The sequence below is a fragment of the Ranitomeya imitator genome, chromosome 6 (assembly GCF_032444005.1).
Source record: "Ranitomeya imitator isolate aRanImi1 chromosome 6, aRanImi1.pri, whole genome shotgun sequence".
Taxonomy (NCBI): Eukaryota; Metazoa; Chordata; class Amphibia; order Anura; family Dendrobatidae; genus Ranitomeya; species Ranitomeya imitator.
In genome coordinates, this window is record NC_091287.1 from 180,200,840 (window position 1) to 180,219,476 (window position 18,637).

Sequence of the window (18,637 nt, forward strand, 5' to 3'; positions counted from 1 at the left end):
ATTTTATTTCTTCATTTAAAAAAAAAAATCCTACTTTTTACCCTGTTCAGACCAGAATGGATTCCATGGACCGGTTCCAAGAGAACATCGAAAGAGATATCCGTAATCTTGTTTCAAAATCTCCGGATAAAATGTACAAACCAAATTTATCCAAGCTTGAAACGGAAATCTTTAGAAAATATCAAAAATAACCATAGCATCGTTATAAAAATGTCGGACAAGGGAGGTTCCGTAGTTATTTTGAACAGAACTGACTATTTTGAATCCATTTATTGTATGTTATCTGCAAACGATGATTATAGACAGATTAAGTCAGATCCAACATTGGAATAAGGTTATACAGTGTAAAAAAAATTATTGACAGTGGTCTTAACCAGGGCTTCTTCTCTCAGAAACAGGCAGATTATTTATTTGTTGAAAATCCAATGATTCCCATCCTACATGCCTTCCCAAAACACACAAAGATACATTTCCACCTCCTATGCGACCAATTATCTCAGGTATCGGCTCATATAGTGAGCATTTAGGTGAATGGTTGGATACTGTTTTACAACCTTTAGCGCAGAGGGTTCCGGGTTATTTAAAGGACTCTCGGGATGTTTTATACACGTTTGAAGGTGTGGTCTGGAACTCACATTGGTCATGGCTCACTTGTGACGTTGTCGCTTTGTACACTTCGATCCCTCACAAAATTGCATTACATGCCATCCAATTTCATTTAACCAAATATAGTAATTTCTCCCTTGAATTGCAATCATTTATGATATCTGTCGTGGCATTTTTATTGTCACACAATTATTTTATGTTTGACAAAAAGTTTTTCATTCAGAGCAGGGGAGTTTCTATGGGAGCCAAATATTCCCCTTCTGTAGCTAATTTGATGGTGTGGTGGGAAGAAAGTTACATATTTTCTACTAATAATCCTTTTTTTGAACATATAAAATATTATTCCAGATATATTGATGATTTACTCATTGTCTGGTCTAGTGATCATATTTCTTTATCACATTTTATTTTTTACATTAATAATAATCCGTTCAACTTAAAATTTACTTATACTCACAATGATAGATGCATAAATTATTTGGATCTGACTCTTACAGGTACTCATGAGCAAATCGTTCAAAGTCAAACTTATCGTAAAAAAAACGCAGGCAATACAATCTTACACGCTCAGGGCTTCCACCCGCCTCATACTATACAATCTATTCCATAGGGCGAAGTACTCAGAGCCAAGAGAAACTGCAGCAATAATTCAGCTTTTAATCATGAAAAAACCATCATTAAAAAATGTTTGACCACCAATTGGAGCATTAATCGTGCTTTTGATATTGCTGACACCAAACACAGATCGGACCTTTTCAATATTAATTCCATTTCTGAAAAACAAAACATCACTAATAAAAATTCTAGTGATCAACCAGTTTTGGTATTAACCCATATTACTTTTTTTTAAATCTGTATCTAATATTGTTCATAAAAATCTTAACATATTAAGGGATGACCATATTATGGATACTATTCTCCAGGATGGTATAAAAATAGTATCAAGACGTGCTCCCACTTTGGGTAATGTTTTATCCCCTAGTTATTTAGATTCTATGAGTGCCAGGAATCCAACTGGATGGTTATCCACTAAAGGGTTTTTTTTAAATGCGGGTAACACCCTTGTAAAACCTGTCCCTATATTAAAAAATAACGCTAATTTCTCCTGTTCTGAAAATCAGAAGAATTTTTTTATTAAGAGTTTTTTGAATTGCAATACAAATTACGTAATTTATATCATTGAGTGCACAGATTGCAAACTTTTTTTATGTCGGATCTACTAAAAGAAGATTAAAAGATCGTTTCCGTGAACATCTTCATGACATATTGCAACCAACAGTCAGACACGTTTCCAACATTTCTAATCACTTTATCAGAATACATAACAGACAAACAACTTTTTAAAGAGTTTTTGCAATTGAACAGATATACCGAGATATCAGGAGGGGAGATAGAGAGAAAAAACGACGTGACAGAGAAGCATTCTGGATCTATTTGCTAAATACTCGTGTTCCATCAGGTTTTAATCTCAGAAAAGAAGCTATGTTGCATTATTAACCCCTTAGTGACAGAGCCAATTTGGTACTTAATGACCAAGCCAATTTTTGCAATTCTGACCACTGTCACTTTATGAGGTTATAACTCTGGAACGCTTCAACGGATCCCGCTGATTCTGAGATAGTTTTTTCGTGACATATTGTACTTCATGATAGTGGTAACATTTCTTCGATATTACTTGCGATTATTTATGAAAAAAACGGAAATATGGCAAAAAAATTTAAAATTTTGCAATTTTCAAACTTTGTATTTTTATGCCCTTAAATCAGAGAGATATGTCATGAAAAATAGTTAATAAATAACATTTCCCACATGTCTACTTTACATCAGCACAATTTTGGAAACAACATTTTTTTTTTAGTTAGGGAGTTATAAGGGTTAAAAGTTGACCAGCAATTTCTCATTTTTACAACACCATTTTTTTTTAGGGACCACATCACATTTGAAGTCATTTTGAGGGGTCTATATGATAGAAAATACCAAAGTGTGACAAAATTCTAAAAACTACACCCCTCAAGGTTCTCAAAACCACATTCAAGAAGTTTATTAACCCTTTACGTGCTTCACAGGAACTGAAACAATGTGGAAGGAAAAAATGAACATTTAACTTTTTTTTGCAAACATTTTAATTCAGAACCATTTTTTATATTTTCACAAGTGTAAAAACAGAATTGTAACCATAAATTTTGTTATGCAATTTCTCCTGAATACGCCAATACCCCAAATGTGGGGGTAAACCACTGTTTGGGTGCACCGCAGAACTTGGAAGTGAAGGAGCGCCGTTTGACTTTTTCAATACAGAATTGGCTGGAATTGAGATCGGACGCCATGCCACGTTTAGAGAGCCCCTGATGTGCCTAAACAGTAGAAACCCCCCACAAGTGACACTATTTTGTAAACTAGACCCCTTAAGGAACTTATCTAGATGTGTGGTGAGCACTTTGAACCCCCAAGAGCTTCACAGAAGTTTATAACGTAGAGCCGTGAAAATAAAAAATTGCATTTGTTTACAGAAAAATGATCTTTTCGCCCACAAATTCTTATTTTCACAAGGGTAACAGGAGAAATTAGACCACAAAAGTTGTTGTGCGATTTCTCCTGAATACGCCAATATCCCATATGTGGGGGTAAACCACTGTTTGGTTGCACGGCAGGGCTTGGAAGAGGAGTGCCGTTTTACTTTTTCAATGTAGAATTGTCTGGAATTGAGATCGGACGCCATGTTGCGTTTGGAGAGCCCCTGATGTGCCTAAACAGTGGAAACCCCCCACAAGTGACCCCATTTTGGAAACTAGACCCCCCATGGAACTTATCTAGATGTGTGGTGAGAACTTTGAATGCCCAAGTGCTTCACAGAAGTTTAAAATGCAGAGTCGTGAAAATAAAAAATAAAAATTTTTTCCACAAAAAATATTTTTTAGCCCCCAAGTTTTTATTTTCACAAGAGTAACAGGAGAAATTGGACCCCAAAAGTTGTTGTCCAATTTATCCCGAGTACGTTGATGCCCTATATGTGGGGGTAAGCCAGTGTTTGGGCGCACGGCAGAGCTCAGAAGGGAGGGAGCACCATTTGACTTTTTGAGCGCAAAATTGGCTGTCGTGTTTGGAGACCCCCTGATGTACCTAAACAGTGTAAACCCCCCAATTCTAGCTCCAACCCTAACCCCAACACACCCCTAACCCTAACCCGATCCATAATCCTAATCACTAACCCTAATAATAATCACAACCCTTACCCCAAAACAACCCTAATGTCAACCCTAACCATAACCCTAATCAAAAACCTAAATTCAACACACCCTGTTGTGAATTCTGCTTTTGAGCTCCCTCTGGTGGTAGCAGATGGTAATGCAGTTGTTTCTGGGCTGCAGTCTTGGACAGGTGTATCTGCTAATTGCAGTTCTGACTGGGATATTTAGGTGTGCATGATTCATTAGCCCTTGCCAGTTGTCAATGTCTTTTGGGATATGAGTGATCTCTGCCTGGTTTCTCCTGCTTGGCTGCTATTTCAGCAAAGATAAGTGTCTGTTTATTTTTCTGTGGCACACTGCTGTGTGCTAGTTTTTGATTGTATTCCTGCTCTGAATGTAGGATTCGCTGGAGTTGCAGATTTACGCTCCTATGTCTTTAGTTAGATGGAGGAAGTTTTTGTATATTCTGCTGTGGATATTTTTGAAGGGTTTTAATAGTGACCGCACAGAACTCTGTCCTATCCTGTCCTATTTTAGCTAGAGTGGCCTCGTGTGCTAAATCCTGTTTTTCTGCCTGTGTATGTTTTTCCTCTCCGACTCACTGCTAATATTTGTGGGGGGCTGTCTATCCTTTGGGGTTCTGCTCTGAGGCAAGATAGTATTCCAATTTCCATTTTTAGGGGTATTTAGTCCTCCGGCTGTGACGAGGTGTCTAGGATTGTTAGGTACACTCCACGGCTACTTCTAGTTGCGGTGTTACGATCAGGTTTGCGGTCAGTATAGTTACCACCTACTCCAGTGAAAGTTTTCATGCTGCTCCAAGGTCACCGTATCATAACACCCCTAATCCTAATCTCAACCCTAACCTCAAACCTAACCATAATCCCAATACTCCCCTAATCCCAACCCTAACCTTAACCCTAATCCCAAAACTAACCCTAATCCCAAGCGTAACCCTAATGCCAACCCTAATGCCAACCCTAACCCTAATACCAACCCTATTCCAAACCCTAACCCTAATCCCAACTCTAACCCTAACTTTAGCCCCAACCCTAGCCCTAACTTTAGCCCCAACCCTAACCCTAAGGCTACTTTCACACTTGCGTCATTTGGCATCCGTCACAACCCGTCATTTTGGACAAAAAACGGATCCTGCAAATGTGCCCGCAGGATGCGTTTTTTGCCCATAGACTTGTATTGCCGACGGATCGTGACGGATGGCCACACGTCGTGTCCGTCGTGCACTGGATCAGTTGTGTTTTGGCGGATTGTCGGCACAAAAAATGTTCAATGTAACTTTTTTTGTACATAGCATCCGCCATTTCTGACCGCGTAACTCCGCCCCCTACTCCCCAGGATATAGATTGGGCAGCGGATGCGTTGAAAAACTACATCCGCTGCCCACGTTGTGCACAATTTTCACAACGTGCGTCGGTATGTCGGGCCGACGCATTGCAACGGCCCCGTACCGATGTAAATGTGAAAGAAGCCTAACCCTAAATTTAGCCCCAACCCTAACCCTAAATTTAGCCCCAACCCTAACTGTTATGATCCGGTGACCTAGGAGCTGCATGAGAACTTTCACTGGAGAAAGTGGCCACTATACTGACCGCAAACCTGAACTTAACACCGCAACTAGAAGTAGCCGTGGAGTGTACCAAACACACCTAGACACCTCGTCACAGCCGGAGGACTAAATACCCCTAAAGATGGAAATCGGAATACTGTCTTGCCTCAGAGAAAATCCCCAAAGGATAGACAGTCCCCCACAAATATTGGCAGTGAGTCGGAGAGGAAAAAGCATACACAGGCAGAAAAAAACAGGATTTAGCACAGGAGGCCACTCTAGCTAGATAGGACAGGATAGGACTGAGTTCTGTGCGGTCAGTATTAAAACCCTTCAAAAAATCCACAGCAGAATATACAAAAAACTTCCTACATCCAACACTTCCAGAGAAACATTGACAACTGGAAAAGGCTAAAGGATCCTGCACACCTAAATATCCCAGTCAGAATTGTAATTATCCGATACACCTGGCCAGGACAGCGAGTCAGAGACAACTGCATTCCCACCAACAACCACTGGAGGGAACCCAAGAGCAGAATTCACAACAGTACCCCCCCTTGAGGAGGGGTCACCGAACCCTCACCAGGGCCCCCAGGACGATAAGGACGAGCCAGATGAAAGGCACGGACCAAATCAGCAGCATGGACATCAGAGGCAAAAACCCAAGAATTATCCTCCTGGCCATAACACTTCCATTTGACCAGGTACTGAAGCTTCTGCTTCGAAAAACGGGAATCCAAAATCTTCTCAACAACATATTCCAACTCCCCATCAACCAACACAGGGGCCGGAGGATCAGCAGAGGGAACAACGGGCTCCACATATTTCCGCAACAAAGATCTATGGAAGACATTATGGATAGCAAAAGAGGCCGGAAGCACCAGTCGAAAAGACACCGGATTAATAATCTCAGAAATCCTATCAGGACCAATAAACCGAGGTTTAAACTTAGGAGAAGAAACCTTCATAGGAACATGACGGGAAGACAACCAGACCAGATCCCCAACCCGAAGCCGGGAACCAACACACCGACGACGATTAGCAAAACGTTGAGCCTCCTCTTGAGACAACACCAATTTATCCACCACATGATCCCAAATCTGCTGCAACCTGTCCACCACAGAATCCACACCAGGACAGTCAGAAGGCTCAACCTGCCCAGAAGAAAAACGAGGATGAAAACCAAAATTACAAAAGAAAGGCGAAACCAAGGTAGCAGAACTATCCCGATTATTAAGGGCAAACTCGGCCAATGGCAAGAAGGCCACCCAATCATCCTGATCAGCAGACACAAAGCATCTCAAATAAGTCTCCAAGGTCTGATTAGTATGCTCGGTCTGGCCATTTGTCTGAGGATGAAATGCAGAAGAAAAAGACAAATCAATGCCCAGCCTAGCACAAAAGGCCCACCAAAACCTAGAAACAAACTGGGAACCTCTGTCGGAAACAATATTCTCCGGAATACCATGCAAATGAACCACATGCTGAAAGAACAACGGAACCAAATCAGAAGAGGAAGGCAATTTAGGTAAGGGCACCAAATGAACCATCTTAGAGAACCGGTCACAAACAACCCAGATAACAGACATCTTCTGGGAGACCGGAAGATCAGAAATAAAATCCATCGAAATATGCGTCCAGGGCCTCTCAGGGACTGGCAATGGCAAAAGCAGCCCACTAGCACGGGAGCAACAAGGCTTGGCCCGCGCACAAGTCCCACAGAACTGCACAAAAGAACGCACATCACGTGACAATGAAGGCCACCAAAAGGACCTACCAACCAAATCTCTGGTACCAAAAATGCCAGGATGACCGGCCAACACGGAACAGTGAACCTCAGAAATCACTCTACTAGTCCATCTGTCAGGGACAAACAATTTCCCCACAGGACAGCAGTCAGGTTTGTCAACCTGAAATTCCTGAAGAACCCGTCGTAAATCAGGGGAAATGGCAGAAAGGACCACCCCCTCTTTCAGAATACCGACCGGCTCTAAGACCTCAGGAGAATCAGGCAAAAAACTTGTAGAGAGGGCATCAGCCTTAATATTCTTAGAACCCGGAAGGTACGAGACCACGAAATCAAAGCGGGAAAAAAACAAAGACCATCGAGCCTGTCTAGGATTCAGCCGTTTAGCAGACTCGAGGTAAATCAAATTCTTATGATCGGTCAAGACCACAATACGGTGCTTAGCTCCCTCAAGCCAATGTCGCCACTCCTCAAACGCCCACTTCATAGCCAACAACTCCCGATTGCCAACATCATAATTGCGTTCAGCAGGCAAAAACTTACGGGAAAAGAAGGCACACGGTTTCATTAAGGAACCAACAGGATCACTCTGAGACAAAACGGCCCCTGCCCCAATCTCAGAAGCGTCAACCTCAACCTGAAACGGAAGAGAAACATCCAGTTGGCGCAACACTGGAGCAGAAGTAAATCGACGTTTAAGCTCCTGAAAGGCAGAGACAGCCGCAGAGGACCAATTCGCCACATCAGCGCCCTTCTTCGTCAAATCGGTCAAGGGTTTAACCACGCTGGAAAAATTAGCAATGAAACGGCGATAAAAATTTGCAAAACCCAAAAATTTCTGAAGGCTCTTCACGGATGTGGGCTGAATCCAATCATGAATGGCCTGAACCTTAACCGGATCCATCTCTATAGACGAAGGAGAAAAAATGAAGCCCAAAAAAGAGACTTTCTGCACCCCAAAGAGACACTTAGACCCTTTCACAAACAGGGCATTGTCACGAAGGATCTGAAATACCATCCTGACCTGTTGCACATGAGACTCCCAATCATCGGAAAAAATCTAAATATCGTCCAAGTATACAATCAAGAATTTATCAAGATAAGTCCGGAAGATATCATGCATGAAGGACTGAAAAACAGATGGAGCATTAGAGAGTCCGAATGGCATCACAAGGTATTCAAAATGGCCTTCGGGCATGTTAAACGCAGTTTTCCATTCATCACCCTGCTTAATACGAACAAGATTATATGCCCCTCGAAGGTCAATCTTGGTAAACCAACTAGCTCCCTTAATCCTAGCAAACAAATCGGAAAGCAAAGGTAACGGGTATTGAAACTTGACCGTGATTTTATTCAAGAGGCGATAATCTATACAGGGTCTCAAGGAACCATCTTTTTTAGCAACAAAAAAGAACCCCGCTCCCAACGGTGAAGAAGATGGCCGAATATGCCCTTTCTCCAAAGACTCCTTAATATAGCTCCGCATGGCGGTATGTTCAGGCACAGATAGATTAAAAGGTCGACCCTTAGGAAACTTACAGCCTGGAATCAAGTCAATAGCACAATCACAGTCCCTGTGCAGTGAAAGGGAACTGGACTTGGGCTCATCGAATACATCCTGAAAATCAGACAAAAACTCTGGAATCTCAGAAGGTGAAGAAGAGGCTGCAAGGGAAAACCACAACGCTTGGCAAACTCAAAATCCATTAAATTCAAGGCGGCGCCTGAATCCACAAACGCCATGACAGAAAATGATGACAATGAGCAGATAAAGGACACAGATAACAGAAATTTAGGTTGTACAGTACTGATGGTAATTGAACTGGCGATCCTCTTTGTCCGCTTAGGGCAGACAGAAATGACATGAGAAGCGTCGCCACAATAATAACACAACCTATTTTGACGTCTGAAACCTTGTCGTTCCGTTCTAGACAGAATTTTATCACATTGCATAGGCTCAGAAATTTGCTCTGAGGATAACGCCACAGCGCGCACAGTTCTGCGCTCCCGCAGGCGTCGGTCAATCTGAATGGCCAGAGACATAGAATCACTTAGACCGGAAGGCGTGGGAAACCCCACCATAACATCTTTAACAGATTCAGAAAGCCCCCTTCTGAAAATTGCCGCCAAAGCATCATTATTCCATTTAGTCAATACAGACCATTTTCTGAATTTCTGACAATACAATTCTGCCGCCTCTTGACCCTGAGACAGGGCCAACAAGGTCTTCTCAGCTTGATCCACAGAATTAGGTTAATCATAAAATAGTCCTAAAGCCTGAAAAAAGGAGTCAATATTAAGCAAAGCCGGATTCCCAGATTCCAGGGAAAACGCCCAATCCTGCGGGTCGCCACGCAGCAGGGAGATTACGATCTTTACCTGCTGAATGGAATCACCAGAGGATCGAGGTCTTAGAGCAAAAAACAATTTACAGTTGTTTTTAAACCTCAAAAATTTAGACCTGTCACCAGAAAACAAATCAGGAGTAGGAATCTTCGGTTCTAAAGCAGGAGTCTGAACAATATAATCAGAAATACCTTGCACCCTATCAGCAAGCTGGTCTACACGAGAAGCTAATTCCTGAACATTCATGCTTGCACCAGGCTCCTCAGCCACCCAGATATTAAGAGGGAAGAGAACACAAAACAGACTGGAGGAAAAAAAATGGCTCAAGAGCTTCCTTCCCTTCTTCTGAGATGCATTTAACTCATTGAGGGCCAGTTGTACTGTTATGATCCGGTGACCTAGGAGCTGCATGAGAACTTTCACTGGAGAAAGTGGCCACTATACTGACCGCAAACCTGAACTTAACATCGCAACTAGAAGTAGCCGTGGAGTGTACCAAACACACCTAGACACCTCGTCACAGCCGGAGGACTAAATACCCCTAAAGATGGAAATCGGAATACTGTCTTGCCTCAGAGAAAATCCCCAAAGGATAGACAGCCCCCCACAAATATTGGCGGTGAGTCGGAGAGGAAAAAACATACACAGGCAGAAAAAACAGGATTTAGCACAGGAGGCCACTCTAGCTAGATAGGACAGGATAGGACTGAGTTCTGTGCGGTCAGTATTAAAACCCTTCAAAAAATCCACAGCAGAATATACAAAAAACTTCCTACATCTACTAAAAGATGTAGAAGCGTAAATCTGCAACTCCAGTGAAACCAACCAGACTGAGAAAACACAGACACAGTCTAATCAGGACAAAAGAAAAACAAACGAACAGTACTGAAAATAAGCACACTGCATGTGTGCCACAGGAAAAGAAACAGACACTTATCTTTGCTGAACTGGCAGATAAGCAGGAGAGGCTAGGCAGAGATCCAACACTTCCAGAGAAACATTGACAACTGGCAGGGGCTAAAGGATACTGCACACCTAAATATCCCAGTCAGAATTGTAATTATCCGATACACCTGGCCAGGACTGCGAGTCAGAGACAACTGCATTCCCACCAACAACCACTGGAGGGAACCCAAGAGCAGAATTCACAACACCTAACCCTAAATTTAGCCCCAACCCTAACCCTAAATTTAGCCCCAACCCTAACCCTAGCCCTAACCCTAGCCCTAACCCTAACCCTAGCCCTAACCCTAGCCCTAGCCCTAACCCTAGCCCTAACCCTTGCCCTAACCCTAACCCTAACCCTAGCCCTAACCTAGCCCTAACCCTAACCCTAATTTTAGCCCCAACTGCTCTTCTCCTGCCGACCGGCAGATGCTGACAGATGATAATGTGTGCAAAACTGTAAAGCGCTGCGGAATATGTTAGCGCTATATAAAAAAATAAAGATGATTATGGCGGGCGCACTGCGCATGTGCCCACCATTTTCTGTTCCCATGAAGACGCTGGCGGCCAGGAGGAGCAGCAGGAGGACCCAGGGACACTGGTAAGTATAATAGGGTCCCCGAATCCCCCTATTTCTCTGTCCTCTGATGTGCGATCACATCAGAGGACAGAGAATTACACTTTGCTTTTTTTTTTGCGGTTGCCGGTAAACAGTTAATTACCGGCGATCGCAAAACAGGGGTCGGTAAAACCGACCCCGATCATGTTCTTTGGGGTCTCGGCAGCCGAGACCCCAAAGATTCTCCCAGTGCCGGCCGGCGGGCGCACGGCGCATGCGCCCGCCATTTTGAAGATGGCGGCGCCCATCGGGAGCCACAAGGAGCAACGGGGGAGACAGGTAAGTATTGGGGGGCTACCTGGGACCCCATTTCTCTGTCCTCTAATGTGCAATCACATCGGAGGACAGAGAAATTTAAAAAAAAATTGCGTTTTTTTTTTTGCGATCGCCGGTAAACGGTTAATTACCGGCGATCGCAAATGCGGGGTCGGTAAAAAAAACCCCGAATCATGTTCTCTGGGGTATCGGCTACCCCCGGCAGCCGAGACCCCGGAGAAAATCCGACTCTGGGGGGGCGCTATTCACTTTTTCCAGTACTTTATTAAGTACCCTTAGCGGACGCCGTTAAAAGGCCTGTCGGCGGTCGTTAAGGGGTTAACCCCTTTCTGCCATTGGACGTACCATTCCATCCATGTGGGGTGGGCCCTACTTCCCAAGGATGGAATAGTACGTCCAGCACGATCAGCCACGCTCACTGGGGGAGCGCGGCCGATCGCGGTCGGGGTCAGCAGACTATCGCAGCTGACATCCGGCACTATGTGCCAGGAGCGGTCACGGACCACCTCCGGCACATTAACCCCCAGCACACTGCGATCAAACATGATCGCAGTATTCCGGCGGTATAGGGAAGCATCGCGCAGGAAGGGGGCTCCCTGCGTGCTTCCCTGAGACCCTTTGAGCAACGCGATGTGATCGCGTTGCTCCGAAGGTCCGTACCTCCTCCTCCCTGCAGCAAGCCCGGATCCAAAATGGCCGCGGGGCTGCATCCGGGCCCTGCAGGGAGGTGGCTTCACAGCGCCTGCTCAGAGCAGGCACCGGGAAGCCTCCAGGAGTGCAGGTCAGATCGCTGATCTGACACATTGCACAGCAAAGTGTCAGATCAGCGATCTGTCACTTTACTGTTATGTCCCCCCCGGAGCAAAGTAAAAAAGTAAAAAAAAAAAAAAATTACATTTGTAAAAAAAAAATAAATCCTAAATTAATAATAATAATAATAATAATAATAATAATAAAATATTGTTCCAATAAATACATTCCTTTATCTAAATAATAAAAAAGCAATAAAAGTACACATATTTAGTATCACCGTGTCCGTAATGACCCGACCTATAAAACTATCCCACTACTTAACCTCTTCTGTGAACACCGTAAAAAAAAAAAAACAAGGTAAAAAACAACGCTTTATTATCATACCGCCAACCAAAAAGTGGAATAACACGCGATCAAAAAGACGGATATAAATAACTATGCTACTGCTGAAAACGTCATCTTGACCCGCAAAAAATGAGATCAGGGAAAAAATATAAAAGTTATAGTTCTCAGAATAAAGCGATGGAAAAATAATTATTTTTTCTATAAAATAGTTTTTATCATATAAAAGCGCAAAAACATAAAAAAATGATATAAATGAGGTATCGCTGTAATCGTTCTGACCCGTAGAATAAAACTGCTTTATCCATTTTACCAAACGCGGAATGCTATAAACGCCCCCCCCCCCAAAAAAAAAAATTTCATGAATAGCTGTTTTTTGGTCATTCTGCCTCACAAAAATCGGAATAAAAAGCGATCAAAAAATGTCACATGCCCGAAGATGTTACCAATAAAAACGTCAACTCGTCCCGCAAAAAACAAAACCTCACATGACTCTGTGGACCAAAATATGGAAAAATTATAGCTCTCAAAATGTGATAACGCAAAAAAATACTTTTGGCAATAAAAAGCATCTTTTAGTGTGTGATGGCTGCCAATCATAAAAATCCGCTAGAAAACCCGCTAGAAAAGTAAATCAAACCACCCTTCATCACCCCTTAGTTAGGGAAAAATTAAAAAATTAAAAAAAATGTATTTATTTCCATTTTCCCATTTGGGTTAGGGCTAGGGTTAGGGCTAGGGTTAGGGTGAGGGCTAGGGTTAGGGTGAGGGCTAGGGTTAGGGCTAGGGTTAGGGTGAGGGCTAGGGTTAGGGCTAGGGTTAGGGCTAGGGTTAGGATTAGGACTAGTGTTAGGGTGGTTACAGTTAGGGTTGGGGCTAAAGTTAGGGTTAGGGTTGGGGCTAAAGTTAGGGTTTGGATTACATTTACGGTTGGGAATAGGGTTAGGATTAGGGTTAGGGGTGTGTCGGGGTTAGGGGTGTGGTTAGGGCTACCATTGAGATTAGGGTTAGCGGTGTGTTTGGATTAGGGTTTCACTTATAATTGGGGGTTTTCCACTGTTTAGGCACATCAGGGGCTCTCCAAATGCGACATGGCGTCCGATCTCAATTCCAGCCAATTCTGCGTTGAAAAAGTAAAACAGTGCTCCTTCCCTTCCGAGCTCTCCCGTGTGCCCAAACAGGGGTTTACCCCAACATATGGGGTATCATCGTACTCAGGACAAATAGGACAACAACTTTTGGGGTCCAATTTCTCCTGTTACCCTTGGGAAAATACAAAACTGGGGGCTAAAAAATAATTTTTGTGGGAAAAAAAAAGATTTTTTATTTTCACGGCTCTGCGTTATAAACTGTAGTGAAACACTTGGGGGTTCAAAGTTCTCACAACACATCTAGATGAGTTCCCTGGTGGGTCTAGTTTCCAATATGGGGTCACTTATGGGGGGTTTCTACTGTTTAGGTATATCAGGGGCTCTGCAAACGCAATGTGACGCCTGCAGACTATTCCATCTAAGTCTGCATTCCAAATGGCACTCCTTCCCTTCCGAGCCCTCCCATGCACCCAAAAGGTGGTTCCCCCCACATATGGGGTATCAGCGTACTCAGGACAAATTGGACAACAACTTTTGGGGTCAAATTTCTCCTCTTACCCTTGGGAAAATACAAAACTGGGGGCTAAAAAATAATTTTGGGGGAAAGTTTTTATTTTTTTTATTTTCACGGCTCTGCGTTACAAATTGTAGTGAAACATTTGGGGATTCCAAGCTCTAACAACACATCTAGATGAGTTCCTTAGGGTGTCTAGTTTCCAAAATGGTGTCATTTGTGGGGGGTTTCTACTGTTTAGGTACATTAGGGGCTCTGCAAATGCAATGTGACACCTGCAGACCATTCCATCTAAGTCTGCATTCCAAATGGCGCTCCTTCCCTTCTGAGCCCTCCCATGCGCCCAAACAGTGGTTCCCCCCACTTATTGTGTATAATCGCACTCAGGACAAATTGGGCAACAAATTTTGGGGTCCAATTTCTCCTGCTACCCTTGGGAAAATACAAAACTGGGGGCTAAAAAAATAATTTTTGTGGGAAAAACTTTTTCTTTTATTTTTACGGCTCTGCATTATAAACTTCTGTGAAGCCCTTGGTGGGTCAAAGCGCTCACCACAGATCTAGATAAGTTCCTTAGGGGGTCTACTTTCCAAAATGGTGTCCCTTGTGGGGGGTTTCTACTGTTTAGGTACATTAGGGGCTCTGCAAATGCAATGTGACACCTGCAGACCATTCCATCTAAGTCTGCATTCCAAATGGCGCTCCTTCCCTTCCGAGCCCTCCCATGCGCCCAAACAGTGGTTCCCCCCACATATTGTGTATAATCGCACTCAGGACAAATTGGGCAACAAATTTTGGGGTCCAATTTCTCCTGTTACCCTCGGGAAAACACAAAACTGGGGGCTAAAAAAATTATTTTTGTGGGAAAAAATTTTTGTTTTATTTTTATGGCTCTGCATTATAAACTTCTGTGAAGCCCTTGGTGGGTCAAAGCGCTCAAAACACATCTAGATAAGTTTTTTAGGGGGTCTACTTTCCAAAATGGTGTCACTTGTGGGGGGTTTCAATGTTTAGGCACATCAGTGGCTCTCTAAACGCAACATGGCGTCCCATCTCAATTCCTGTAAATTTTGCATTGAAAAGTCAAACGGCGCTCCTTACCTTCCGAGCTCTCCCATGCGCCCAAACAGTGGTTTACCCCCACATATGGGGTATCGGCATACTCAGAACAAATTGTACAATAACATTTGGTGTCCATTTTCTCCTGTTACCCTTGTAAAATAAAACAAATTGGAGCTGAAGTAAATTTTTTGTGAAAAAAAAGTTAAACGTTCATTTTTCTTTAAACATTCCAAAAAGTCCTGTGAAAGACCTGAAGGGTTAATAAACTTCTTGAATGTGGTTTTGAGCACCTTTAGGGGTGCAGTTTTTAGAATGGTGTCAGACCTGGTTATTTTCTATCATATAGACCCCTCAAAATGACTTCAAATGAGATGTGGTCCCTAAAAAAAAATGGTGTTGTAAAAATGAGAAATTGCTGGTCAACTTTTAACCCTTATAACTCCCTAACAAAAAAAACTTTGGTTCCAAAATTGTGCTGATGTAAAGTAGACATGTGGGAAATGTTACTTATTAAGTATTTTGTGTGACATATCTCTGTGATTTAATTGCATAAAAATTAAAATTTTGAATATTGCGAAATTTTCTCCAAATTTCCGTTTTTTTCAAAAATAAACGCAGGTTAAAGAAATTTTACCACTATCATGAAGTACAATATGTCATGAGAAAACAATGTCAGAATTACCGGTATCCATTGAAGCATTCCAGAGTTATAACCTCATAAAGGGACAGTGGTCAGAATTGTAAAAATTGGCCCGGTCAATAACGTGCAAACCACCCTTGGGGGTAAAGGGGTTAACTCATACTTCTGTTTTTGTGTTTATCCCACACTTCATATTTAGTTATTCATTTTTTTTTCCATTTTGCCTGTTATGTTTTTTATTTCATGAATATTTTACATGTCTTGTTGTTATTGCAGTTTTTGCTTTGGTTCTCTCCCTCCTGCAAAATCGGCATGGTAGTGACCCAAAGTATTTAGCTGAATTATTTTCACCTGTTTTTACTGGTTATATATTGGGTTCATCTGTTTAGTCTTATGCTGAAGTCTAAGAGCGCCGTTTGTGCTCGAAATGCGTCCAGCGACTACATGGTAGCTTTCATGCAAATGATGAAATTTTTCGCCTGTCAGCAGTTTTCCATATTTTAATATGTTTAAATAAATTTTTGATACTTTTTATTCCTGGAGCTGGATTTTTCTTTCCATGTGCATTTGTTCCCTGTATTTGATATTATTCGATCACTGTGGTGGTAATATGTGGTCTGGACATGGTGTAGCGGTATTTTTTTGTTGTATGTGATATTATTCGGTCACTGGTGATAATATGTGGTCTGGGCATGGTGCGGTGGTATTTGTTCGTTGTATGTGATATTATTGGTCATTTTAAAAATTGAAAAATAAATAAAAATATACCTAAATTGTATTGCAAATTTTAACAAATATTTAGTAGGTTACAGTAGAGTAGGGCCCGGCCAAAAGTGTCTACCGTGTTATGGTGGCAGCTTAAAAAATCTTTTGGCCAAATCAAAAGCTGCTGGCTATATGTGTGATCTGGTGAAGGGAACTGTTAATGTGTGATAGGTGAGAAGTGGAGTTTTTCCAAGAGAGAGCGGTGGGGCTGTGGACAGTTCGATGGGTGGATGTGGGGCTGGAGTGGAGATTGGCGTAGTCTCAAAGGGGCCTCGAAAATTTTGACAGTATGGGGCCCCGAAATTTCTAGTGGCAGCCGTGGTGTCATATATGGGGGTTTTCCACTGTTTAGGCACATTAAGGGCTCTCCAAACACGACATGGCATCTGCTAGTTATTCCTGTAAATTTTGTATTCCAAAAGTCAACTGGAGCTCCTTCCCTTCCGAACCCTGCCATATGCCCAAACAGTGGTTTACCCCCCACATGTGGGTTATTGGCATGCTCAGGAGAAATTGCACAACAATCTTTGTTGTCCATTTTTTCCTGTTACCCTTGCTTTTTTTTGTGAAAAAAAGTAAAATGTTTATTATTTACCTTCCATGCTCTAAAAATTCCTGTGAAGCACCTCAAGGGTTAATAAACTTCTTGAATGTGGTTTTGAGAGCCTTGAGGGGGAGCAGTTTTTATAATGGAGTTAATTTGGGGTATTTTCTGTCATAAAAGCAATGTGGTCCCCCAAAAAAATGGTTTTGCAAATTTTGCAGAAAAAATTAGAAATCACTGATCAACTTTTAACCCTTTTAACTTTCTAACAAAAAAATTATGTTTCTGAAATTGTGCTGATGTAAAGTAGACATCTGAGAAATGTTATTTATGAACTATTTTGTGTGACATACCGCTGATATAAGGGCATAAAAATGTGAAAATTTCTAAATTTTCTGAATTTTGATCAAATTTCCATTTCTTTCATAAATTGTTGCAAGTCACATAGAAGAAATGTTATTACTATCATTAAGTACAATGTGTCATGAAAAAAAGTCTCAAAATCAGTGGGATACATTGAAACATTCCAGAGCAATTACCACATAAAGTGACACTTGATAAAATTGTAAAATTTTACCTAGTCATGAAAGTGTAAACAGCCTTGGGAGAGAAGGGGTTAATTGCCCGTGAACCTTTAGGGCCAAGAATAGTAACATCAGCCCTCAGGATCGGCTTTCCTTCTGCTGGTTATGAAAATTATGGTTGATCTTTTTTTTAATTAAATAATTTATTTAAAATAAAAAAAACTATAGAAAAAAAAGCAAACAAAGAACTGATTATACACACTGACAGCACAAGGACACACAGATGTCACATGTGTACACAGGGATGGGACACTGACCACGAATCTCACCAGTACTGTTTTTTCCAGGACCAAAATCACCAAGACGTCTGAAGAATGCCTAAAAGCAAGTCCCCTCTTCTGTACCCCTATCTGTAAAGCAAATTGGAGAGTTGTGGACAGGGTAAAATAAGCTGCCACTCATTTAAATAGAGACATGTCTTTAAAATGTTTAAGACTTGGATTTTTCTTCAGGAAATTTTAATTAGCTTTGACTTCTGAGGGATTTGATTGTATCTGTAATACTTTCTGGAACAGAATGTGGGCTAGCTTTATTCCATCACTTTGACCAGTTATGTTCACTATTGTTCAGCAGTGTATGTAAGGAGTTACTACAAGCCAGCCAGATGTCATAATAAATATTCATAGACTACGAAGCTTCATACTTATGACATCCAATGGAGCATGCCATGATTTGTGTGGAATTCAACAGAAAAAAAAAATGATACATGATTCCAAAAAAAAATCAGGAGCACAGGGAGGAATAGTAAGACTCAGTAGAAATTAGAGCAGTAGTATGGGAATATGCATGAAGCATCATCCTGCCATCACTAGCTCTGTACTTAAAGGGATTCCTATACATAACTGATGATTACGTTACCACAAACACACTGGAAATTTAACTAAGAGCAAATGAAAACTATAAAATCATAGCATACACAGTGTATTTTGATGGGTAGGACAAAATATTTAAATCATGAAATGGGAACCGTATAATTTTAGAATTGCTTCCTTTTACAGAATATAATTATGTAAATATTATTTACAGACAATATACACATATGCCAGTG